We start from the raw sequence: 24,619 nt of genomic DNA, 5'->3' as shown, positions 1-24,619 counted from the left end.
CCGCCCATTTGCGGTTGGCTGGGGGACTTGCGTTAATGATTGAAATGCAATTGACCATGACAAAGCAAATTTTGTTGGTTAAAAAATCTAAATGAAATGAAATGAAATGAAATAAAATAAAATAAAATAAAATAAAATAAAATAAAATAAAATAAAATAAAATAAAATAAGCATTGATTATCAGTCCAGATTTCAAACCATGACTTCACATGATGCTGTGGACAGTTCTTGAATAAATTTAGAAATAAAGCAACGTTTAATTAAAAATATTAATTATTATATTATATTATATAGTAGATTCTCACATAAACAATGCATTCTGGTTGAGTCCTGTCCTTTGATAAAGCCAAAGTTAAATGTACAACATACAGCCTTACTTTTTTCCCTTAAAATACGAACATTTTATGGACATTAATCACAAAGGTTCTAATGTTCAAAGCCTCATGGACCCCCTGTGCCCTTTGGAGGACCCCCTTGGAGGGTCCCGGACCCCAGGTTGGGTACCACTGGCTTGGTCCACTGAGGGACATATCCGTGGAGTTGGTACCCAGTATTCAGCTTGTAAATATTGTCTGGCAATTTACAAGTGCTCACATCATGAGAAGGTAGCTACAGATAACTAGTGTGAGTAATGACATCAACCTGGACTAGCTCGGAATATCAGAGGACAACAGGATAGATAACGGGAGGGTAGGTGTGGTCGGAGGCCAGACGAATACCTTTGCACCCAGCTTAAGCAAGCCTTAGCTGTTCACGTTAAAGTTTTACCCAGTGGGATGGAGGGCTAGCTCAAGACATGCTCTGAGTGCAGGGGACTTAAACCTTTTTAGAGACAAACATGGAGAAACGTAGTGAGCTACAGTGATCATGGTATCAAAGCTTGTCTGGTCTCATGTGAGTGTGAAAAGAATACAACAAGGGTTATTCCACTCTAAACTCAATGGAACAACATAGAAGACCACACTGGACATTTGTAACATTTTAATCGGAATAAATAAACTTTAATACAACAAACCACCTTCATGACGTACTCAGGATACTTGAGTGAAGCATAAATCGTTTGTTAATCTTAACCAGAATGACTGATTAGACAGTGCCATCTTAGAAAAGTTTAGATTTTGATTAAAAAATAATCACACAAGACATAAAGGCATATGTATAAGATTTTTATACTGGATTTGACACTAAAATTTAAGTTAATTTGCCTTTGTTAAAAAATTTACTTGCTTTATTTGGCTGTTCTGCTGTTTGTTAGTCTTGATTTTATACTGAAGTTATCAGGGGGATACCTAAAATAAATTAATGAGGTGTGGAGAAGTGAGGGTGGCAGGCAGGGGCACAAAGTGAGAAAAGGATGGCACATGTAACTGTGACTTGTAAAATCTTAAAAAATAAATAAATACAACAACCATACTGAAGGAAATAATTAACTTTTAGTCATAGCTAAATTGGCTGTCTTAAGTAAAAAAAGTAAAGAAAATGTGTAAAAGTGAAAAGCTAGTGTTTGTTCGTCAACCAAGATTAATTTGGGAACATCCAGGATGAATTCTCATTTAATCACTATTGTGCAAACTTGAAAAACTTAATTGATAACAGGGAAAATGGCTTCCACCCAGATGTTTATTCATTAAGCATAAAATTATTACATCAGGTGATATGAATTTCAAGTCCTTTTCATAAAATGTAAATAGCTGGACACATATTAAATCAAATCAAACTTTATTTATTAACCACTTCTCATATAAAAGCATTCTAGATACAAATGATCAAGAATGTGTTGGTACTGATGCAGAAATAGGAGAGATAACATTCCTATTTAAAGATGTGGCATGCTTTGATAGACCCTTGTCTCTTGTGTTTTTTTATTTTGCAGGTGTCTAGCAGGCATGGGTGGGTGGTTATATATTAAGAACACATAGAATTGTGTTCCCAGTATAAAATAAATGTCCCCATTAACTTCCTGATGGGTTCAGACAGGGCAACTCTGTTCCGCTTTACTCCACAAATGTCAATCTAACTTAGGTTATCTGTTTGATACAACTCCTCATTCACCACATGTACATTCATGCAGGTAAGCACTGACTAACTGAGTGAAACTCTTCATGATTTTTTCTATTTAAAAAATAAAGTTGTTTGGATAGATTCTTTTTACATTAATTCCCATGCCCTGCTATAGTTTTCAGACAGTTTGTCATGTTTAAGACATACAAACTGGTTAAATGTTTTTAGGAGTTGGCCATGTCTCCCAGGACACCTCGTTGACGCCATCCTTGAAAAGAAAAAAAACATTATAAATCATTTAAATTTATCCATATCAAAGTAAAATGTAATATAGAAAATAACTGTTGATCTAACATATTAAAAAAGAAACCATAAAAGAACATGAGAATCCTCATCACACAGTTGTGTGAGTCTTTATCCGGCAGGTGGCAGCACATCAACTCATCATCATCTCCTGCTCTAAACCAGCTGCAGGAGTCTGTTTTACTCTGACAGCAGCTCTGTGTGACTGGTTCATGATTAAAGACAGATTAATAGGTTGTTATTTGGGTAGATGGTGTCCCTGGCTGAGATCTGAATGTTCTGGAAAATCATTTACAAGAATAAATGATCTATCCAGTTTCTGAAAGATCGAAAAAACTCAACAATTGGTTAACACATTTGTCGTCCCTGGCGTCCAATGATTATGTCCTATTGGCTTGTAACCCTTACTGGCAGAGCTTTGGCGGAGCAACCATCCGAAACCCTCAAAAATGTGACAAAAACGTGCACGTGCAACATTTTCACACTATTCTAATTTTCTAAGATTTTTGGGTTTTCATAAGCTGTAAGCCATAACCTTTAAAATTACAAAAGAATAAATGCTGGAATTATTTCAAACTACAAAGAATTGAAATGCAGCTGGTCTGCACAGCACCCGCTCCTTATTGGGAAGCGTAAACTACATTCATTCACGTCAGTCTCCAAAAATATCAGAAAAAATCACTAGATTTGTGGCTAGTCATTTTTTTTCTTAAAGTTGCTAGAGGGGTCTGAAAACTTGCTAAATTCGTCCCCGCTCACACGCACATTGGCTGTCGTCTTCTTCGTTGGTGTTTTTGTCTCACTCTCTCATATTGAAGTCAGTTTGAGTCGGCAAACCAGCAGCTAATTTGTGAATTACTGTAAACTACTGGGCTGAAGAGGGAAGTAGAAGTTCGTTAGCAAACAAATACATTACATACACACATTATGTTACATTTGAGCAATTCATTTTACAATGTTTGACTGTTAGTTGTTAATATGTTATTGTGGTTGAACACATACAAAAGAAAAAAGAAGACAAAGTCTGCAATGACATTGCAGGAAAAGTGTCACTCTGTCCTCCACTTGGTGCCACCAAAGAACATGGAGGCATTGGAACTTGTGCAGATTTACAGCAGGTCCTGCCTTTTTGACTACATCCTTTCAAAAGTGCAAAGATGACTTTCTTGTACTAGTGAGAGCGCATTGACTGCCATCAGACCAAAGTGTTTCCTGCTGTTTGAAATACCTATTTCCATTGCAATGAGACATCTTGTGTTAATGCAACTGATCAAGGAAGTGATTTCTAAAGCGCAACTGTTTATGTGGCTGTCATTGTACGACCCTTATCTGAGTTAAGCAACAACAGCCCCCGTGGCCTAAAGGATAAGGCGCTGGCCTCCTAAGCCAGATGTAGTGGGTGCAAGTCCCATTTGAAAAGAGCAGCAGAGTGGCGCAGCGGAAGCGTGCTGGGCCCATAACCCAGAGGTCGATGGACCGAAACCATCCTCTGCTAGCTAAAGTGTTTTGTTTCACACCCACCTCAACACGTTTCCTGACAAATGGAATGGCTGATAAAAGAAATCCATCTCCAACGCAAACCTGTTGTCCCATGAAAATGTTTTTGGCTATTTAAAATGGGCTTATTCTCAACACAAGCGTTTAGTGGGTTAAAAAGACGTGTGTTGCTCTGGAATCAAAGAGTTTCAGTGTTTGTTACGCATCCGTCTGTGGCACTTTGGTTTAACGATTTCAAACAGATTGTACACATTGAGTTTTAATTAATTCAAGGAAAACCTTGAAGGTCTCATTGCAGATGTCTGGTGTTGTTGGATGACCGTCCATAGTATCCACAAGTGGTGTGTCTCGACTAGGAATTTCGACAAAGTGAAGGAAGCGAACATCCCGCTGCAAGTAGGGTTCGAACCTACGCGGGGAAACCCCATTGGATTTCAAGTCCAATGCCTTAACCACTCGGCCATTGCAGCCACATTTTAGAGTTTTTTGAAGGTATTTCACACGTGCTGACCTCCGCTCAACACGATGAAACGTCTCCTTTCGCTTCCGTCTAGTTTCATTTCACGTTTAGCTTGTGCCAAACCGTAGGGTTGCTGCTTAGTTCTTGTAGTCAAAGTTGTAAAAGTTCTCCAAACCTTTATGTTGTTACAGTCTGCTTGTGGTTGCTTAGGGTTGTTATTCAGAGTCTAGTTTTGACAAATTTAAACACACTTTTACAACCACTTTGGATATGCTACAAGAATGACACACTGCAAGTAGAGTACCAAGTCCTACAAACTAGCAGCTCACACAGTAGCTGAATTTCCATTAAACTAAAATTTCAAAAAATTCGACAAAGTGCTGTTGTGGAGTATTTTCTGACTCTTGATGCCATTGTGTGGTTTATTTTGTGGAAGCAGGTGTTGTGGAGAAATATTCTGCGATGGCGTTTTGTAGTGTACTGTCCTTGATAACAGTCTATAGTTTTGTGACGCCATCGTGTGGTTGCAAACTTCTCCTCTCTTCTCGGTGCCGTACTGTTGTTTCCCCTTTGGTGTCCTTGGTGTCTTCATAGCCGTTTCTGTGATGTGATGACTTCATCATATGAAGACCTTTTTCTGTGGATCATACTATTTTGTAGTAAATTGCTTTAAGCTTATGATGTCAGAAAAATCCTTTCAGATAAAAGAAGTGCTCCGGCTTTATGTGTAAATGATGGTTTACGGGATGGTTTATGGTTTGTGGGAGCAAACCAGAGTAGTGGGAGTGAAAAAAAAAAAAAAAAAAAAATTTAGAGGGAGAAGATGCAAAGTAAAATGAGAGTCCTTGAGATTGATGCATTTGTGTGTAGAGCTGTGGCATGCAGCTTTCACCACAGGCTTTGTGTGGGAGAAGCCATTTTGTGAGCATATGATGTTATGCTAAGACTTTTGCTTGAAGCGTGGAACGAGACAACGTGGGGGTCAGCGCGTTGATCCTGGAGTGAGAATATGTCAATAGAGGTGCCTTTCAGGCCTTGTTGGCGCAGTAGGTAGCGCGTCAGTCTCATAATCTGAAGGTCGTGAGTTCAACCCTCACACAGGGCATGTGTTTTCACATCCTCTAGCATGTACTCGACTGTGCACGCATGTTCAGTGTATAAAACCAATGGTATACAGCAGGGATGACCCACTCAGGACTTCATGTCTCAGTGTCCTGCAGGTGTCTCAGCTCTCCCTGCTGCAACACACCTGCTCCAAACTAAATGCTTCTTGTCAAATTCTATACATGCCTTTTAAAAACCCCTTCATTTGAGTTAGCCGTGTTGCAGAAACAAAATATCAAATACTTGGAGCACACTGGCTCAAGACATCCAGAGTTGCACATCGTTTGAAATACCTATTTCCATTGCAATGAGACATCTTGTGTTAATGCAACTGATCAAGGAAGTGATTTCTAAAGCGCAACTGTTTATGTGGCTGTCATTGTACGACCCTTATCTGAGCTAAGCAACAACAGCCCCCGTGGCCTAAAGGATAAGGCGCTGGCCTCCTAAGCCAGATGTAGTGGGTGCAAGTCCCATTTGAAAAGAGCAGCAGAGTGGCGCAGCGGAAGCGTGCTGGGCCCATAACCCAGAGGTCGATGGACCGAAACCATCCTCTGCTAGCTAAAGTGTTTTGTTTCACACCCACCTCAACACGTTTCCTGACAAATGGAATGGCTGATAAAAGAAATCCATCTCCAACGCAAACCTGTTGTCCCATGAAAATGTTTTTGGCTATTTAAAATGGGCTTATTCTCAACACAAGCGTTTAGTGGGTTAAAAAGACGTGTGTTGCTCTGGAATCAAAGAGTTTCAGTGTTTGTTACGCATCCGTCTGTGGCACTTTGGTTTAACGATTTCAAACAGATTGTACACATTGAGTTTTAATTAATTCAAGGAAAACCTTGAAGGTCTCATTGCAGATGTCTGGTGTTGTTGGATGACCGTCCATAGTATCCACAAGTGGTGTGTCTCGACTAGGAATTTCGACAAAGTGAAGGAAGCGAACATCCCGCTGCAAGTAGGGTTCGAACCTACGCGGGGAAACCCCATTGGATTTCAAGTCCAATGCCTTAACCACTCGGCCATTGCAGCCACATTTTAGAGTTTTTTGAAGGTATTTCACACGTGCTGACCTCCGCTCAACACGATGAAACGTCTCCTTTCGCTTCCGTCTAGTTTCATTTCACGTTTAGCTTGTGCCAAACCGTAGGGTTGCTGCTTAGTTCTTGTAGTCAAAGTTGTAAAAGTTCTCCAAACCTTTATGTTGTTACAGTCTGCTTGTGGTTGCTTAGGGTTGTTATTCAGAGTCTAGTTTTGACAAATTTAAACACACTTTTACAACCACTTTGGATATGCTACAAGAATGACACACTGCAAGTAGAGTACCAAGTCCTACAAACTAGCAGCTCACACAGTAGCTGAATTTCCATTAAACTAAAATTTCAAAAATTTCGACAAAGTGCTGTTGTGGAGTATTTTCTGACTCTTGATGCCATTGTGTGGTTTATTTTGTGGAAGCAGGTGTTGTGGAGAAATATTCTGCGATGGCGTTTTGTAGTGTACTGTCCTTGATAACAGTCTATAGTTTTGTGAAGCCATCGTGTGGTTGCAAACTTCTCCTCTCTTCTCGGTGCCGTACTGTTGTTTCCCCTTTGGTGTCCTTGGTGTCTTCATAGCCGTTTCTGTGATGTGATGACTTCATCATATGAAGACCTTTTTCTGTGGATCATACTATTTTGTAGTAAATTGCTTTAAGCTTATGATGTCAGAAAAATCCTTTCAGATAAAAGAAGTGCTCCGGCTTTATGTGTAAATGATGGTTTACGGGATGGTTTATGGTTTGTGGGAGCAAACCAGAGTAGTGGGAGTGAAATAAAAAAAAAAAAAAAAATTTAGAGGGAGAAGATGCAAAGTAAAATGAGAGTCCTTGAGATTGATGCATTTGTGTGTAGAGCTGTGGCATGCAGCTTTCACCACAGGCTTTGTGTGGGAGAAGCCATTTTGTGAGCATATGATGTTATGCTAAGACTTTTGCTTGAAGCGTGGAACGAGACAACGTGGGGGTCAGCGCGTTGATCCTGGAGTGAGAATATGTCAATAGAGGTGCCTTTCAGGCCTTGTTGGCGCAGTAGATAGCGCGTCAGTCTCATAATCTGAAGGTCGTGAGTTCAACCCTCACACAGGGCATGTGTTTTCACATCCTCTAGCATGTACTCGACTGTGCACGCATGTTCAGTGTATAAAACCAATGGTATACAGCAGGGATGACCCACTCAGGACTTCATGTCTCAGTGTCCTGCAGGTGTCTCAGCTCTCCCTGCTGCAACACACCTGCTCCAAACTAAATGCTTCTTGTCAAATTCTATACATGCCTTTTAAAAACCCCTTCATTTGAGTTAGCCGTGTTGCAGAAACAAAATATCAAATACTTGGAGCACACTGGCTCAAGACATCCAGAGTTGCACATCGTTTGAAATACCTATTTCCATTGCAATGAGACATCTTGTGTTAATGCAACTGATCAAGGAAGTGATTTCTAAAGCGCAACTGTTTATGTGGCTGTCATTGTACGACCCTTATCTGAGCTAAGCAACAACAGCCCCCGTGGCCTAAAGGATAAGGCGCTGGCCTCCTAAGCCAGATGTAGTGGGTGCAAGTCCCATTTGAAAAGAGCAGCAGAGTGGCGCAGCGGAAGCGTGCTGGGCCCATAACCCAGAGGTCGATGGACCGAAACCATCCTCTGCTAGCTAAAGTGTTTTGTTTCACACCCACCTCAACACGTTTCCTGACAAATGGAATGGCTGATAAAAGAAATCCATCTCCAACGCAAACCTGTTGTCCCATGAAAATGTTTTTGGCTATTTAAAATGGGCTTATTCTCAACACAAGCGTTTAGTGGGTTAAAAAGACGTGTGTTGCTCTGGAATCAAAGAGTTTCAGTGTTTGTTACGCATCCGTCTGTGGCACTTTGGTTTAACGATTTCAAACAGATTGTACACATTGAGTTTTAATTAATTCAAGGAAAACCTTGAAGGTCTCATTGCAGATGTCTGGTGTTGTTGGATGACCGTCCATAGTATCCACAAGTGGTGTGTCTCGACTAGGAATTTCGACAAAGTGAAGGAAGCGAACATCCCGCTGCAAGTAGGGTTCGAACCTACGCGGGGAAACCCCATTGGATTTCAAGTCCAACTGCCTTAACCACTCGGCCATTGCAGCCACATTTTAGAGTTTTTTGAAGGTATTTCACACGTGCTGACCTCCGCTCAACACGATGAAACGTCTCCTTTCGCTTCCGTCTAGTTTCATTTCACGTTTAGCTTGTGCCAAACCGTAGGGTTGCTGCTTAGTTCTTGTAGTCAAAGTTGTAAAAGTTCTCCAAACCTTTATGTTGTTACAGTCTGCTTGTGGTTGCTTAGGGTTGTTATTCAGAGTCTAGTTTTGACAAATTTAAACACACTTTTACAACCACTTTGGATATGCTACAAGAATGACACACTGCAAGTAGAGTACCAAGTCCTACAAACTAGCAGCTCACACAGTAGCTGAATTTCCATTAAACTAAAATTTCAAAAATTTCGACAAAGTGCTGTTGTGGAGTATTTTCTGACTCTTGATGCCATTGTGTGGTTTATTTTGTGGAAGCAGGTGTTGTGGAGAAATATTCTGCGATGGCGTTTTGTAGTGTACTGTCCTTGATAACAGTCTATAGTTTTGTGACGCCATCGTGTGGTTGCAAACTTCTCCTCTCTTCTCGGTGCCGTACTGTTGTTTCCCCTTTGGTGTCCTTGGTGTCTTCATAGCCGTTTCTGTGATGTGATGACTTCATCATATGAAGACCTTGTTCTGTGGATCATACTATTTTGTAGTAAATTGCTTTAAGCTTATGATGTCAGAAAAATCCTTTCAGGTAAAAGAAGTGCTCCGGCTTTATGTGTAAATGATGGTTTACGGGATGGTTTATGGTTTGTGGGAGCAAACCAGAGTAGTGGGAGTGAAATAAAAAAAAAAAAAAATTTAGAGGGAGAAGATGCAAAGTAAAATGAGAGTCCTTGAGATTGATGCATTTGTGTGTAGAGCTGTGGCATGCAGCTTTCACCACAGGCTTTGTGTGGGAGAAGCCATTTTGTGAGCATATGATGTTATGCTAAGACTTTTGCTTGAAGCGTGGAACGAGACAACGTGGGGGTCAGTGCGTTGATCCTGGAGTGAGAATATGTCAATAGAGGTGCCTTTCAGGCCTTGTTGGCGCAGTAGGTAGCGCGTCAGTCTCATAATCTGAAGGTCGTGAGTTCAACCCTCACACAGGGCATGTGTTTTCACATCCTCTAGCATGTACTCGACTGTGCACGCATGTTCAGTGTATAAAACCAATGGTATACAGCAGGGATGACCCACTCAGGACTTCATGTCTCAGTGTCCTGCAGGTGTCTCAGCTCTCCCTGCTGCAACACACCTGCTCCAAACTAAATGCTTCTTGTCAAATTCTATACATGCCTTTTAAAAACCCCTTCATTTGAGTTAGCCGTGTTGCAGAAACAAAATATCAAATACTTGGAGCACACTGGCTCAAGACATCCAGAGTTGCACATCGTTTGAAATACCTATTTCCATTGCAATGAGACATCTTGTGTTAATGCAACTGATCAAGGAAGTGATTTCTAAAGCGCAACTGTTTATGTGGCTGTCATTGTACGACCCTTATCTGAGCTAAGCAACAACAGCCCCCGTGGCCTAAAGGATAAGGCGCTGGCCTCCTAAGCCAGATGTAGTGGGTGCAAGTCCCATTTGAAAAGAGCAGCAGAGTGGCGCAGCGGAAGCGTGCTGGGCCCATAACCCAGAGGTCGATGGACCGAAACCATCCTCTGCTAGCTAAAGTGTTTTGTTTCACACCCACCTCAACACGTTTCCTGACAAATGGAATGGCTGATAAAAGAAATCCATCTCCAACGCAAACCTGTTGTCCCATGAAAATGTTTTTGGCTATTTAAAATGGGCTTATTCTCAACAAAAGCGTTTAGTGGGTTAAAAAGACGTGTGTTGCTCTGGAATCAAAGAGTTTCAGTGTTTGTTACGCATCCGTCTGTGGCACTTTGGTTTAACGATTTCAAACAGATTGTACACATTGAGTTTTAATTAATTCAAGGAAAACCTTGAAGGTCTCATTGCAGATGTCTGGTGTTGTTGGATGACCGTCCATAGTATCCACAAGTGGTGTGTCTCGACTAGGAATTTCGACAAAGTGAAGGAAGCGAACATCCCGCTGCAAGTAGGGTTCGAACCTACGCGGGGAAACCCCATTGGATTTCAAGTCCAACGCCTTAACCACTCGGCCCTTGCAGCCACATTTTAGAGTTTTTTGAAGGTATTTCACACGTGCTGACCTCCGCTCAACATGATGAAACGTCTCCTTTCGCTTCCGTCTAGTTTCATTTCATGTTTAGCTTGTGCCAAACCGTAGGGTTGCTGCTTAGTTCTTGTAGTCAAAGTTGTAAAAGTTCTCCAAACCTTTATGTTGTTACAGTCTGCTTGTGGTTGCTTAGGGTTGTTATTCAGAGTCTAGTTTTGACAAATTTAAACACACTTTTACAACCACTTTGGATATGCTACAAGAATGACACACTGCAAGTAGAGTACCAAGTCCTACAAACTAGCAGCTCACACAGTAGCTGAATTTCCATTAAACTAAAATTTCAAAAATTTCGACAAAGTGCTGTTGTGGAGTATTTTCTGACTCTTGATGCCATTGTGTGGTTTATTTTGTGGAAGCAGGTGTTGTGGAGAAATATTCTGCGATGGCGTTTTGTAGTGCACTGTCCTTGATAACAGTCTATAGTTTTGTGAAGCCATCGTGTGGTTGCAAACTTCTCCTCTCTTCTCGGTGCCGTACTGTTGTTTCCCCTTTGGTGTCCTTGGTGTCTTCATAGCCGTTTCTGTGATGTGATGACTTCATCATATGAAGACCTTGTTCTGTGGATCATACTATTTTGTAGTAAATTGCTTTAAGCTTATGATGTCAGAAAAATCCTTTCAGGTAAAAGAAGTGCTCCGGCTTTATGTGTAAATGATGGTTTACGGGATGGTTTATGGTTTGTGGGAGCAAACCAGAGTAGTGGGAGTGAAATAAAAAAAAAAAAAAATTTAGAGGGAGAAGATGCAAAGTAAAATGAGAGTCCTTGAGATTGATGCATTTGTGTGTAGAGCTGTGGCATGCAGCTTTCACCACAGGCTTTGTGTGGGAGAAGCCATTTTGTGAGCATATGATGTTATGCTAAGACTTTTGCTTGAAGCGTGGAACGAGACAACGTGGGGGTCAGCGCGTTGATCCTGGAGTGAGAATATGTCAATAGAGGTGCCTTTCAGGCCTTGTTGGCGCAGTAGGTAGCGCGTCAGTCTCATAATCTGAAGGTCGTGAGTTCAACCCTCACACAGGGCATGTGTTTTCACATCCTCTAGCATGTACTCGACTGTGCACGCATGTTCAGTGTATAAAACCAATGGTATACAGCAGGGATGACCCACTCAGGACTTCATGTCTCAGTGTCCTGCAGGTGTCTCAGCTCTCCCTGCTGCAACACACCTGCTCCAAACTAAATGCTTCTTGTCAAATTCTATACATGCCTTTTAAAAACCCCTTCATTTGAGTTAGCCGTGTTGCAGAAACAAAATATCAAATACTTGGAGCACACTGGCTCAAGACATCCAGAGTTGCACATCGTTTGAAATACCTATTTCCATTGCAATGAGACATCTTGTGTTAATGCAACTGATCAAGGAAGTGATTTCTAAAGCGCAACTGTTTATGTGGCTGTCATTGTACGACCCTTATCTGAGCTAAGCAACAACAGCCCCCGTGGCCTAAAGGATAAGGCGCTGGCCTCCTAAGCCAGATGTAGTGGGTGCAAGAACCATTTGAAAAGAGCAGCAGAGTGGCGCAGCAGAGTGGCGCAGCGGAAGCGTGCTGGGCCCATAACCCAGAGGTCGATGGACCGAAACCATCCTCTGCTAGCTAAAGTGTTTTGTTTCACACCCACCTCAACACGTTTCCTGACAAATGGAATGGCTGATAAAAGAAATCCATCTCCAACGCAAACCTGTTGTCCCATGAAAATGTTTTTGGCTATTTAAAATGGGCTTATTCTCAACACAAGCGTTTAGTGGGTTAAAAAGACGTGTGTTGCTCTGGAATCAAAGAGTTTCAGTGTTTGTTACGCATCCGTCTGTGGCACTTTGGTTTAACGATTTCAAACAGATTGTACACATTGAGTTTTAATTAATTCAAGGAAAACCTTGAAGGTCTCATTGCAGATGTCTGGTGTTGTTGGATGACCGTCCATAGTATCCACAAGTGGTGTGTCTCGACTAGGAATTTCGACAAAGTGAAGGAAGCGAACATCCCGCTGCAAGTAGGGTTCGAACCTACGCGGGGAAACCCCATTGGATTTCAAGTCCAACGCCTTAACCACTCGGCCATTGCAGCCACATTTTAGAGTTTTTTGAAGGTATTTCACACGTGCTGACCTCCGCTCAACACGATGAAACGTCTCCTTTCGCTTCCGTCTAGTTTCATTTCACGTTTAGCTTGTGCCAAACCGTAGGGTTGCTGCTTAGTTCTTGTAGTCAAAGTTGTAAAAGTTCTCCAAACCTTTATGTTGTTACAGTCTGCTTGTGGTTGCTTAGGGTTGTTATTCAGAGTCTAGTTTTGACAAATTTAAACACACTTTTACAACCACTTTGGATATGCTACAAGAATGACACACTGCAAGTAGAGTACCAAGTCCTACAAACTAGCAGCTCACACAGTAGCTGAATTTCCATTAAACTAAAATTTCAAAAATTTCGACAAAGTGCTGTTGTGGAGTATTTTCTGACTCTTGATGCCATTGTGTGGTTTATTTTGTGGAAGCAGGTGTTGTGGAGAAATATTCTGCGATGGCGTTTTGTAGTGTACTGTCCTTGATAACAGTCTATAGTTTTGTGACGCCATCGTGTGGTTGCAAACTTCTCCTCTCTTCTCGGTGCCGTACTGTTGTTTCCCCTTTGGTGTCCTTGGTGTCTTCATAGCCGTTTCTGTGATGTGATGACTTCATCATATGAAGACCTTGTTCTGTGGATCATACTATTTTGTAGTAAATTGCTTTAAGCTTATGATGTCAGAAAAATCCTTTCAGGTAAAAGAAGTGCTCCGGCTTTATGTGTAAATGATGGTTTACGGGATGGTTTATGGTTTGTGGGAGCAAACCAGAGTAGTGGGAGTGAAATAAAAAAAAAAAAAAATTTAGAGGGAGAAGATGCAAAGTAAAATGAGAGTCCTTGAGATTGATGCATTTGTGTGTAGAGCTGTGGCATGCAGCTTTCACCACAGGCTTTGTGTGGGAGAAGCCATTTTGTGAGCATATGATGTTATGCTAAGACTTTTGCTTGAAGCGTGGAACGAGACAACGTGGGGGTCAGCGCGTTGATCCTGGAGTGAGAATATGTCAATAGAGGTGCCTTTCAGGCCTTGTTGGCGCAGTAGGTAGCGCGTCAGTCTCATAATCTGAAGGTCGTGAGTTCAACCCTCACACAGGGCATGTGTTTTCACATCCTCTAGCATGTACTCGACTGTGCACGCATGTTCAGTGTATAAAACCAATGGTATACAGCAGGGATGACCCACTCAGGACTTCATGTCTCAGTGTCCTGCAGGTGTCTCAGCTCTCCCTGCTGCAACACACCTGCTCCAAACTAAATGCTTCTTGTCAAATTCTATACATGCCTTTTAAAAACCCCTTCATTTGAGTTAGCCGTGTTGCAGAAACAAAATATCAAATACTTGGAGCACACTGGCTCAAGACATCCAGAGTTGCACATCGTTTGAAATACCTATTTCCATTGCAATGAGACATCTTGTGTTAATGCAACTGATCAAGGAAGTGATTTCTAAAGCGCAACTGTTTATGTGGCTGTCATTGTACGACCCTTATCTGAGCTAAGCAACAACAGCCCCCGTGGCCTAAAGGATAAGGCGCTGGCCTCCTAAGCCAGATGTAGTGGGTGCAAGTCCCATTTGAAAAGAGCAGCAGAGTGGCGCAGCGGAAGCGTGCTGGGCCCATAACCCAGAGGTCGATGGACCGAAACCATCCTCTGCTAGCTAAAGTGTTTTGTTTCACACCCACCTCAACACGTTTCCTGACAAATGGAATGGCTGATAAAAGAAATCCATCTCCAACGCAAACCTGTTGTCCCATGAAAATGTTTTTGGCTATTTAAAATGGGCTTATTCTCAACACAAGCGTTTAGTGGGTTAAAAAGACGTGTGTTGCTCTGGAATCAAAGAGTTTCAGTGTTTGTTACGCATCCGTCTGTGGCACTTTGGTTTAACGATTTCAAACAGATTGTACACATTGAGTTTTAATTAATTCAAGGAAAACCTTGAAGGTCTCATTGCAGATGTCTGGTGTTGTTGGATGACCGTCCATAGTATCCACAAGTGGTGTGTCTCGACTAGGAATTTCGACAAAGTGAAGGAAGCGAACATCCCGCTGCAAGTAGGGTTCGAACCTACGCGGGGAAACCCCATTGGATTTCAAGTCCAACGCCTTAACCACTCGGCCATTGCAGCCACATTTTAGAGTTTTTTGAAGGTATTTCACACGTGCTGACCTCCGCTCAACACGATGAAACGTCTCCTTTCGCTTCCGTCTAGTTTCATTTCACGTTTAGCTTGTGCCAAACCGTAGGGTTGCTGCTTAGTTCTTGTAGTCAAAGTTGTAAAAGTTCTCCAAACCTTTATGTTGTTACAGTCTGCTTGTGGTTGCTTAGGGTTGTTATTCAGAGTCTAGTTTTGACAAATTTAAACACACTTTTACAACCACTTTGGATATGCTACAAGAATGACACACTGCAAGTAGAGTACCAAGTCCTACAAACTAGCAGCTCACACAGTAGCTGAATTTCCATTAAACTAAAATTTCAAAAATTTCGACAAAGTGCTGTTGTGGAGTATTTTCTGACTCTTGATGCCATTGTGTGGTTTATTTTGTGGAAGCAGGTGTTGTGGAGAAATATTCTGCGATGGCGTTTTGTAGTGTACTGTCCTTGATAACAGTCTATAGTTTTGTGAAGCCATCGTGTGGTTGCAAACTTCTCCTCTCTTCTCGGTGCCGTACTGTTGTTTCCCCTTTGGTGTCCTTGGTGTCTTCATAGCCGTTTCTGTGATGTGATGACTTCATCATATGAAGACCTTGTTCTGTGGATCATACTATTTTGTAGTAAATTGCTTTAAGCTTATGATGTCAGAAAAATCCTTTCAGGTAAAAGAAGTGCTCCGGCTTTATGTGTAAATGATGGTTTACGGGATGGTTTATGGTTTGTGGGAGCAAACCAGAGTAGTGGGAGTGAAATAAAAAAAAAAAAAAAATTTAGAGGGAGAAGATGCAAAGTAAAATGAGAGTCCTTGAGATTGATGCATTTGTGTGTAGAGCTGTGGCATGCAGCTTTCACCACAGGCTTTGTGTGGGAGAAGCCATTTTGTGAGCATATGATGTTATGCTAAGACTTTTGCTTGAAGCGTGGAACGAGACAACGTGGGGGTCAGCGCGTTGATCCTGGAGTGAGAATATGTCAATAGAGGTGCCTTTCAGGCCTTGTTGGCGCAGTAGGTAGCGCGTCAGTCTCATAATCTGAAGGTCGTGAGTTCAACCCTCACACAGGGCATGTGTTTTCACATCCTCTAGCATGTACTCGACTGTGCACGCATGTTCAGTGTATAAAACCAATGGTATACAGCAGGGATGACCCACTCAGGACTTCATGTCTCAGTGTCCTGCAGGTGTCTCAGCTCTCCCTGCTGCAACACACCTGCTCCAAACTAAATGCTTCTTGTCAAATTCTATACATGCCTTTTAAAAACCCCTTCATTTGAGTTAGCCGTGTTGCAGAAACAAAATATCAAATACTTGGAGCACACTGGCTCAAGACATCCAGAGTTGCACATCGTTTGAAATACCTATTTCCATTGCAATGAGACATCTTGTGTTAATGCAACTGATCAAGGAAGTGATTTCTAAAGCGCAACTGTTTATGTGGCTGTCATTGTACGACCCTTATCTGAGCTAAGCAACAACAGCCCCCGTGGCCTAAAGGATAAGGCGCTGGCCTCCTAAGCCAGATGTAGTGGGTGCAAGTCCCATTTGAAAAGAGCAGCAGAGTGGCGCAGCGGAAGCGTGCTGGGCCCATAACCCAGAGGTCGATGGACCGAAACCATCCTCTGCTAGCTAAAGTGTTTTGTTTCACACCCACCTCAACACGTTTCCTGACAAATGGAATGGCTGATAAAAGAAATCCATCTCCAACGCAAACCTGTTGTCCCATGAAAATGTTTTTGGCTATTTAAAATGGGCTTATTCTCAACAAAAGCAGTTTAGTGGGTTAAAAAGACGTGTGTTGCTCTGGAATCAAAGAGTTTCAGTGTTTGTTACGCATCCGTCTGTGGCACTTTGGTTTAACGATTTCAAACAGATTGTACACATTGTGTTTTAATTAATTCAAGGAAAACCTTGAAGGTCTCATTGCAGATGTCTGGTGTTGTTGGATGACCGTCCATAGTATCCACAAGTGGTGTGTCTCGACTAGGAATTTCGACAAAGTGAAGGAAGCGAACATCCCGCTGCAAGTAGGGTTCGAACCTACGCGGGGAAACCCCATTGGATTTCAAGTCCAACGCCTTAACCACTCGGCCATTGCAGCCACATTTTAGAGTTTTTTGAAGGTATTTCACACGTGCTGACCTCCGCTCAACACGATGAAACGTCTCCTTTCGCTTCCGTCTAGTTTCATTTCACGTTTAGCTTGTGCCAAACCGTAGGGTTGCCGCTTAGTTCTTGTAGTCAAAGTTGTAAAAGTTCTCCAAACCTTTATGTTGTTACAGTCTGCTTGTGGTTGCTTAGGGTTGTTATTCAGAGTCTAGTTTTGACAAATTTAAACACACTTTTACAACCACTTTGGATATGCTACAAGAATGACACAGCTGCAAGTAGAGTACCAAGTCCTACAAACTAGCAGCTCACACAGTAGCTGAATTTCCATTAAACTAAAATTTCAAAAATTTCGACAAAGTGCTGTTGTGGAGTATTTTCTGACTCTTGATGCCATTGTGTGGTTTATTTTGTGGAAGCAGGTGTTGTGGAGAAATATTCTGCGATGGCGTTTTGTAGTGTACTGTCCTTGATAACAGTCTATAGTTTTGTGAAGCCATCGTGTGGTTGCAAACTTCTCCTCTCTTCTCGGTGCCGTACTGTTGTTTCCCCTTTGGTGTCCTTGGTGTCTTCATAGCCGTTTCTGTGATGTGATGACTTCATCATATGAAGACCTTGTTCTGTGGATCATACTATTTTGTAGTAAATTGCTTTAAGCTTATGATGTCAGAAAAATCCTTTCAGGTAAAAGAAGTGCTCCGGCTTTATGTGTAAATGATGGTTTACGGGATGGTTTATGGTTTGTGGGAGCAAACCAGAGCAGTGGGAGTGAAATAAAAAAAAAAAAAATTTAGAGGGAGAAGATGCAAAGTAAAATGAGAGTCCTTGAGATTGATGCATTTGTGTGTAGAGCTGTGGCATGCAGCTTTCACCACAGGCTTTGTGTGGGAGAAGCCATTTTGTGAGCATATGATGTTATGCTAAGACTTTTGCTTGAAGCGTGGAACGAGACAACGTGGGGTCAGCACGCTGATCCTGGAGTGAGAATATGTCGATAGAGGTGCCTTTCAGGCCTTGTTGGCGCAGTAGGTAGCGCGTCAGTCTCATAATCTGAAGGTCGTGAGTTCAACCCTCACACAGGGCATGTGTTTTCACATCCTCTAGCATGTACTCGACTGTGCACGCATGTTCAGTGTATAAAACCAATGGTATACAGCAGGGATGACCCACTCAGGACTTCATGTCTCAGTGTCCTGCAGGTGTCTCAGCTTTCCCTGCTGCAACACACCTGCTCCAAACTAAATGCTTCTTGTCAAATTCTATACATGCCTTTTAAAAACCCCTTCATTTGAGTTAGCCGTGTTGCAGAAACAAAATATCAAATACTTGGAGCACACTGGCTCAAGACATCCAGAGTTGCACATCGTTATTCATAGATTAATAGAATGTGATGTTCGATATGACTCAGGTTAGTGGAAACGTATTAACACTGTGTTCTCATATTGCTGCTTATGTTTAGCCCGGTGTCCAGAGGGGTCCTGTGTTGCATTTCAAGGTGAACAGTGTTTTCATGTACTGGGGATTTTAATGCGTAGTAGCAGGGAAAGCTTGGGAGTTTGTGATGCTTTTCATGAATTCTCTACTAGGCTTTGGTTACTGATTCTTAATTAATAACATGTTATTTTCTTTGTTCTAATGATGATCTTCAAATCTTTTCGCCTCTTAGCTTTTTAATGTGTGGTTGGCGAGTTGGCAACATGGTAAGAATAATGTACGGAGCCACCACTGTTTACCCCTTTAGCTGTAATTGTTCATTTAATTTATTTATTTTAGTGGAAATACATGAAATGATTCTTTGTTGTTATAAGAGTATTATCCAATGTGCCATAACTTTGTTTTGATGATTATGTAAGAGATTTGTGTCTTTTTCCACAATTTGTATTATTATTATTACTGTCATGAGTTGTAAACATTTATCTTGGTCAAGTTTGAGTCTTTGAGAAAAGTGTCACTCTGTCCTCCACTTGGTGCCACCAAAGAACATGGAGGCATTGGAACTTGTGCAGATTTAGAGCAGGCCCTGCCTTTTTGACTACATCCTTTCAAAAGTGCAAAGATGACTTTCTTGTACTAGCGAGAGCGCATTGACTGCCATCAGACCAAAGTGTTTCCTGCTGTTTGAAATACCTATTTCCATTGCAATGAGACATCTTGTGTTAATGCAACTGATCAAGGAAGTGATTTCTAAAGCGCAACTGTTTATGTGGCTGTCATTGTACGACCCTTATCTGAGCTAAGCAACAACAGCCCCCGTGGCCTAAAGGATAAGGCGCTGGCCTCCTAAGCCAGATGTAGTGGGTGCAAGTCCCATTTGAAAAGAGCAGCAGAGTGGCGCAGCGGAAGCGTGCTGGGCCCATAACCCAGAGGTCGATGGACCGAAACCATCCTCTGCTAGCTAAAGTGTTTTGTTTCACACCCACCTCAACACGTTTCCTGACAAATGGAATGGCTGATAAAAGAAATCCATCTCCAACGCAAACCTGTTGTCCCATGAAAATGTTTTTGGCTATTTAAAATGGGCTTATTCTCAACAAAAGCATTTAGTGGGTTAAAAAGACGTGTGTTGCTCTGGAATCAAAGAGTTTCAGTGTTTGCTTACGCATCCGTCTGTGGCACTTTGGTTTAACGATTTCAAACAGATTGTACACATTGAGTTTTAATTAATTCAAGGAAAACCTTGAAGGTCTCATTGCAGATGTCTGGTGTTGTTGGATGACCGTCCATAGTATCCACAAGTGGTGTGTCTCGACTAGGAATTTCGACAAAGTGAAGGAAGCGAACATCCCGCTGCAAGTAGGGTTCGAACCTACGCGGGGAAACCCCATTGGATTTCAAGTCCAACGCCTTAACCACTCGGCCATTGCAGCCACATTTTAGAGTTTTTTGAAGGTATTTCACACGTGCTGACCTCCGCTCAACACGATGAAACGTCTCCTTTCGCTTCCGTCTAGTTTCATTTCACGTTTAGCTTGTGCCAAACCGTAGGGTTGCCGCTTAGTTCTTGTAGTCAAAGTTGTAAAAGTTCTCCAAACCTTTATGTTGTTACAGTCTGCTTGTGGTTGCTTAGGGTTGTTATTCAGAGTCTAGTTTTGACAAATTTAAACACACTTTTACAACCACTTTGGATATGCTACAAGAATGACACAGTGCAAGTAGAGTACCAAGTCCTACAAACTAGCAGCTCACACAGTAGCTGAATTTCCATTAAACTAAAATTTCAAAAATTTCGACAAAGTGCTGTTGTGGAGTATTTTCTGACTCTTGATGCCATTGTGTGGTTTATTTTGTGGAAGCAGGTGTTGTGGAGAAATATTCTGCGATGGCGTTTTGTAGTGTACTGTCCTTGATAACAGTCTATAGTTTTGTGAAGCCATCGTGTGGTTGCAAACTTCTCCTCTCTTCTCGGTGCCGTACTGTTGTTTCCCCTTTGGTGTCCTTGGTGTCTTCATAGCCGTTTCTGTGATGTGATGACTTCATTATATGAAGACCTTGTTCTGTGGATCATACTATTTTGTAGTAAATTGCTTTAAGCTTATGATGTCAGAAAAATCCTTTCAGGTAAAAGAAGTGCTCCGGCTTTATGTGTAAATGATGGTTTACGGGATGGTTTATGGTTTGTGGGAGCAAACCAGAGCAGTGGGAGTGAAATAAAAAAAAAAAAAATTTAGAGGGAGAAGATGCAAAGTAAAATGAGAGTCCTTGAGATTGATGCATTTGTGTGTAGAGCTGTGGCATGCAGCTTTCACCACAGGCTTTGTGTGGGAGAAGCCATTTTGTGAGCATATGATGTTATGCTAAGACTTTTGCTTGAAGCGTGGAACGAGACAACGTGGGGTCAGCACGCTGATCCTGGAGTGAGAATATGTCGATAGAGGTGCCTTTCAGGCCTTGTTGGCGCAGTAGGTAGCGCGTCAGTCTCATAATCTGAAGGTCGTGAGTTCAACCCTCACACAGGGCATGTGTTTTCACATCCTCTAGCATGTACTCGACTGTGCACGCATGTTCAGTGTATAAAACCAATGGTATACAGCAGGGATGACCCACTCAGGACTTCATGTCTCAGTGTCCTGCAGGTGTCTCAGCTTTCCCTGCTGCAACACACCTGCTCCAAACTAAATGCATCTTGTCAAATTCTATACATGCCTTTTAAAAACCCCTTCATTTGAGTTAGCCGTGTTGCAGAAACAAAATATCAAATACTTGGAGCACACTGGCTCAAGACATCCAGAGTTGCACATCGTTATTCATAGATTAATAGAATGTGATGTTCGATATGACTCAGGTTAGTGGAAACGTATTAACACTGTGTTCTCATATTGCTGCTTATGTTTAGCCCGGTGTCCAGAGGGGTCCTGTGTTGCATTTCATGGTGAACAGTGTTTTCATGTACTGGGGATTTTAATGCGTAGTAGCAGGGAAAGCTTGGGAGTTTGTGATGCTTTTCATGAATTCTCTACTAGGCTTTGGTTACTGATTCTTAATTAATAACATGTTATTTTCTTTGTTCTAATGATGATCTTCAAATCTTTTCGCCTCTTAGCTTTTTAATGTGTGGTTGGCGAGTTGGCAACATGGTAAGAATAATGTACGGAGCCACCACTGTTTACCCCTTTAGCTGTAATTGTTCATTTAATTTATTTATTTTAGTGGAAATACATGAAATGATTCTTTGTTGTTATAAGAGTATTATCCAATGTGCCATAACTTTGTTTTGATGATTATGTAAGAGATTTGTGTCTTTTTCCACAATTTGTATTATTATTATTACTGTCATGAGTTGTAAACATTTATCTTGGTCAAGTTTGAGTCTTTGAGAAAAGTGTCACTCTGTCCTCCACTTGGTGCCACCAAAGAACATGGAGGCATTGGAACTTGTGCAGATTTAGAGCAGGCCCTGCCTTTTTGACTACATCCTTTCAAAAGTGCAAAGATGACTTTCTTGTACTAGCGAGAGCGCATTGACTGCCATCAGACCAAAGTGTTTCCTGCTGTTTGAAATACCTATTTCCATTGCAATGAGACATCTTGTGTTAATGCAACTGATCAAGGAAGTGATTTCTAAAGCGCAACTGTTTATGTGGCTGTCATTGTACGACCCTTATCTGAGCTAAGCAACAACAGCCCCCGTGGCCTAAAGGATAAGGCGCTGGCCTCCTAAGCCAGATGTAGTGGGTGCAAGTCCCATTTGAAAAGAGCAGCAGAGTGGCGCAGCGGAAGCGTGCTGGGCCCATAACCCAGAGGTCGATGGACCGAAACCATTCTCTGCTAGCTAAAGTGTTTTGTTTCACACCCACCTCAACACGTTTCCTGACAAATGGAATGGCTGATAAAAGAAATCCATCTCCAACGCAAACCTGTTGTCCCATGAAAATGTTTTTGGCTATTTAAAATGGGCTTATTCTCAACAAAAGCATTTAGTGGGTTAAAAAGACGTGTGTTGCTCTGGAATCAAAGAGTTTCAGTGTTTGCTACGCATCCGTCTGTGGCACTTTGGTTTAACGATTTCAAACAGATTGTACACATTGTGTTTTAATTAATTCAAGGAAAACCTTGAAGGTCTCATTGCAGATGTCTGGTGTTGTTGGATGACCGTCCATAGTATCCACAAGTTGTGTGTCTCAACTAGGAATTTCGACAAAGTGAAGGAAGCGAACATCCCACTTCAAGTAGGGTTCGAACCTACGCGGGGAAACCCCATTGGATTTCAAGTCCAACGCCTTAACCACTCGGCCATTGCAGCCACATTTTAGAGTTTTTTGAAGGTATTTCACACGTGCTGACCTCCGCTCAACAAGATGAAACGTCTCCTTTCGCTTCCGTCTAGTTTCATTTCACGTTTAGCTTGTGCCAAACCGTAGGGTTGCCGCTTAGTTCTTGTAGTCAAAGTTGTAAAAGTTCTCCAAACCTTTATGTTGTTACAGTCTGCTTGTGGTTGCTTAGGGTTGTTATTCAGAGTCTAGTTTTGACAAATTTAAACACACTTTTACAACCACTTTGGATATGCTACAAGAATGACACAGTGCAAGTAGAGTACCAAGTCCTACAAACTAGCAGCTCACACAGTAGCTGAATTTCCATTAAACTAAAATTTCAAAAATTTCGACAAAGTGCTGTTGTGGAGTATTTTCTGACTCTTGATGCCATTGTGTGGTTTATTTTGTGGAAGCAGGTGTTGTGGAGAAATATTCTGCGATGGCGTTTTGTAGTGTACTGTCCTTGATAACAGTCTATAGTTTTGTGAAGCCATCGTGTGGTTGCAAACTTCTCCTCTCTTCTCGGTGCCGTACTGTTGTTTCCCCTTTGGTGTCCTTGGTGTCTTCATAGCCGTTTCTGTGATGTGATGACTTCATCATATGAAGACCTTGTTCTGTGGATCATACTATTTTGTAGTAAATTGCTTTAAGCTTATGATGTCAGAAAAATCCTTTCAGGTAAAAGAAGTGCTCCGGCTTTATGTGTAAATGATGGTTTACGGGATGGTTTATGGTTTGTGGGAGCAAACCAGAGCAGTGGGAGTGAAATAAAAAAAAAAAAAATTTAGAGGGAGAAGATGCAAAGTAAAATGAGAGTCCTTGAGATTGATGCATTTGTGTGTAGAGCTGTGGCATGCAGCTTTCACCACAGGCTTTGTGTGGGAGAAGCCATTTTGTGAGCATATGATGTTATGCTAAGACTTTTGCTTGAAGCGTGGAACGAGACAACGTGGGGGTCAGCACGTTGATCCTGGAGTGAGAATATGTCGATAGAGGTGCCTTTCAGGCCTTGTTGGCGCAGTAGGTAGCGCGTCAGTCTCATAATCTGAAGGTCGTGAGTTCAACCCTCACACAGGGCATGTGTTTTCACATCCTCTAGCATGTACTCGACTGTGCACGCATGTTCAGTGTATAAAACCAATGGTATACAGCAGGGATGACCCACTCAGGACTTCATGTCTCAGTGTCCTGCAGGTGTCTCAGCTTTCCCTGCTGCAACACACCTGCTCCAAACTAAATGCATCTTGTCAAATTCTATACATGCCTTTTAAAAACCCCTTCATTTGAGTTAGCCGTGTTGCAGAAACAAAATATCAAATACTTGGAGCACACTGGCTCAAGACATCCAGAGTTGCACATCGTTATTCATAGATTAATAGAATGTGATGTTCGATATGACTCAGGTTAGTGGAAACGTATTAACACTGTGTTCTCATATTGCTGCTTATGTTTAGCCCGGTGTCCAGAGGGGTCAAGTGTTGCATTTCAAGGTGAACAGTGTTTTCATGTACTGGGGATTTTAATGCGTAGTAGCAGGGAAAGCTTGGGAGTTTGTGATGCTTTTCATGAATTCTCTACTAGGCTTTGGTTACTGATTCTTAATTAATAACATGTTATTTTCTTTGTTCTAATGATGATCTTCAAATCTTTTCGCCTCTTAGCTTTTTAATGTGTGGTTGGCGAGTTGGCAACATGGTAAGAATAATGTACGGAGCCACCACTGTTTACCCCTTTAGCTGTAATTGTTCATTTAATTTATTTATTTTAGTGGAAATACATGAAATGATTCTTTGTTGTTATAAGAGTATTATCCAATGTGCCAT

The 24,619-nt window shown here is 41.8% G+C and overlaps 18 non-coding genes across 18 annotated transcripts; 9 read left to right on the top strand and 9 right to left on the bottom strand.

The window, feature by feature from the left end:
- Positions 1-4,189: 4,189 nt before the first annotated feature.
- Positions 4,190-4,271, bottom strand: trnas-uga. The gene has a single exon. It is a non-coding gene; the product is annotated as a tRNA-Ser (tRNA).
- Positions 4,272-5,293: 1,022 nt separating this feature from the next.
- On the top strand, positions 5,294-5,366 carry trnam-cau. The gene has a single exon. It is a non-coding gene; the product is annotated as a tRNA-Met (tRNA).
- Positions 5,367-6,315: 949 nt separating this feature from the next.
- Positions 6,316-6,397, bottom strand: trnas-uga. The gene has a single exon. It is a non-coding gene; the product is annotated as a tRNA-Ser (tRNA).
- A 1,022-nt stretch (positions 6,398-7,419) lies between these two features.
- On the top strand, positions 7,420-7,492 carry trnam-cau. The gene has a single exon. It is a non-coding gene; the product is annotated as a tRNA-Met (tRNA).
- A 949-nt stretch (positions 7,493-8,441) lies between these two features.
- trnas-uga lies at positions 8,442-8,524 on the bottom strand. The gene has a single exon. It is a non-coding gene; the product is annotated as a tRNA-Ser (tRNA).
- A 1,020-nt stretch (positions 8,525-9,544) lies between these two features.
- On the top strand, positions 9,545-9,617 carry trnam-cau. The gene has a single exon. It is a non-coding gene; the product is annotated as a tRNA-Met (tRNA).
- Positions 9,618-10,566: 949 nt separating this feature from the next.
- On the bottom strand, positions 10,567-10,648 carry trnas-uga. Its single transcript has one exon. It is a non-coding gene; the product is annotated as a tRNA-Ser (tRNA).
- A 1,020-nt stretch (positions 10,649-11,668) lies between these two features.
- trnam-cau lies at positions 11,669-11,741 on the top strand. The gene has a single exon. It is a non-coding gene; the product is annotated as a tRNA-Met (tRNA).
- Positions 11,742-12,703: 962 nt separating this feature from the next.
- On the bottom strand, positions 12,704-12,785 carry trnas-uga. The gene has a single exon. It is a non-coding gene; the product is annotated as a tRNA-Ser (tRNA).
- A 1,020-nt stretch (positions 12,786-13,805) lies between these two features.
- trnam-cau lies at positions 13,806-13,878 on the top strand. Its single transcript has one exon. It is a non-coding gene; the product is annotated as a tRNA-Met (tRNA).
- A 949-nt stretch (positions 13,879-14,827) lies between these two features.
- On the bottom strand, positions 14,828-14,909 carry trnas-uga. Its single transcript has one exon. It is a non-coding gene; the product is annotated as a tRNA-Ser (tRNA).
- A 1,021-nt stretch (positions 14,910-15,930) lies between these two features.
- On the top strand, positions 15,931-16,003 carry trnam-cau. Its single transcript has one exon. It is a non-coding gene; the product is annotated as a tRNA-Met (tRNA).
- Positions 16,004-16,953: 950 nt separating this feature from the next.
- Positions 16,954-17,035, bottom strand: trnas-uga. The gene has a single exon. It is a non-coding gene; the product is annotated as a tRNA-Ser (tRNA).
- A 1,019-nt stretch (positions 17,036-18,054) lies between these two features.
- On the top strand, positions 18,055-18,127 carry trnam-cau. Its single transcript has one exon. It is a non-coding gene; the product is annotated as a tRNA-Met (tRNA).
- A 1,701-nt stretch (positions 18,128-19,828) lies between these two features.
- Positions 19,829-19,910, bottom strand: trnas-uga. Its single transcript has one exon. It is a non-coding gene; the product is annotated as a tRNA-Ser (tRNA).
- Positions 19,911-20,928: 1,018 nt separating this feature from the next.
- Positions 20,929-21,001, top strand: trnam-cau. The gene has a single exon. It is a non-coding gene; the product is annotated as a tRNA-Met (tRNA).
- Positions 21,002-22,701: 1,700 nt separating this feature from the next.
- Positions 22,702-22,783, bottom strand: trnas-uga. Its single transcript has one exon. It is a non-coding gene; the product is annotated as a tRNA-Ser (tRNA).
- A 1,019-nt stretch (positions 22,784-23,802) lies between these two features.
- On the top strand, positions 23,803-23,875 carry trnam-cau. The gene has a single exon. It is a non-coding gene; the product is annotated as a tRNA-Met (tRNA).
- The last annotated feature ends 744 nt before the right edge of the window (positions 23,876-24,619 follow it).

Source organism: Melanotaenia boesemani, chromosome 18 (assembly GCF_017639745.1).
Source record: "Melanotaenia boesemani isolate fMelBoe1 chromosome 18, fMelBoe1.pri, whole genome shotgun sequence".
Taxonomy (NCBI): Eukaryota; Metazoa; Chordata; class Actinopteri; order Atheriniformes; family Melanotaeniidae; genus Melanotaenia; species Melanotaenia boesemani.
This window is presented reverse-complemented; position numbering and strand designations above follow the sequence as displayed.